This window comes from Palaemon carinicauda, chromosome 5 (genome assembly GCF_036898095.1).
Source record: "Palaemon carinicauda isolate YSFRI2023 chromosome 5, ASM3689809v2, whole genome shotgun sequence".
NCBI classification, from domain to species: Eukaryota; Metazoa; Arthropoda; class Malacostraca; order Decapoda; family Palaemonidae; genus Palaemon; species Palaemon carinicauda.
This window is the reverse complement of record NC_090729.1, coordinates 58,364,865-58,366,018: the sequence shown is the minus strand read 5'-3', so window position 1 is coordinate 58,366,018 and position 1,154 is coordinate 58,364,865.

Below are 1,154 nucleotides of genomic sequence, written 5' to 3'. Positions count from 1 at the left end.
GATATATATATATATATATATATATATATATATATATATATACTATATATCTATATATATATATATATATTTATATATATATATATATATATATATATATATATATACTATATATATATATACATATATATACTGTATATATATATATACATATATATATATATATATATATATATTATATATATATATATATATATATATATATATATACATGAAGCCTACATGATAATATATGTAAGTATTTGGGCCTAATTTCCTTATTCAACTTATTATTTCACTATCCAAATTACATAGAAGTTCAAAACAGTTTCCTTAATTCTTGATTTTATTCACATGGTAATAATGTTTTGCATTACCCTTATTCTAAAATTCTAGTGATGTCGATCTAGTTTTAATTATGTAGTAAATTAAATTTAAAAAATGGTACAATTAATGTAAACACGTGAAACGTATAATCAAGAAGAAAAAAACTTATTACAAATAGGGCGTCCTTTTTAATTAGTATAGAGTTGTACGAAATGCTCTGTTTATATATATATATATATTTTATATATATACATATATATATAAATATATATATATGTATATATATATACATGTATATATATATACATATATATATATATATATATATATATATATATATAGTATGTATATATATATATATAGTATATATATATATATATATAATATATATATATATATATATATACATGAACCTACATGATAATATATGTAAGTATTTGGGCCTAATTTCCTTATTCAACTCTATTATTTCACTATCCAAATTACATAGAAGTTCAAAACAGTTTCCTTAATTCTTGATTTTATCCACATGGTAATATATATATAGTATATATATATATATATATATATATATATATATATATATATATATATATATATATATATATATATATATATATATATATAGCAATAAATTTATTGTATATGTGTGCACATATATATGATAATTTTTTCCCTCCTTACCCCCATCCTTCTTTTACGTGGCTTTCAAAATAATATCAGTGACGACATACCTAAAGCCCTGATAGATTAGGTGTCTAAAACAATAGTATTTAAGGAAGGTCCCTTCCAAATATAGATAACAAATGTCATTCGCATCATTAATGAAATAACCGAAGTTCACTGAT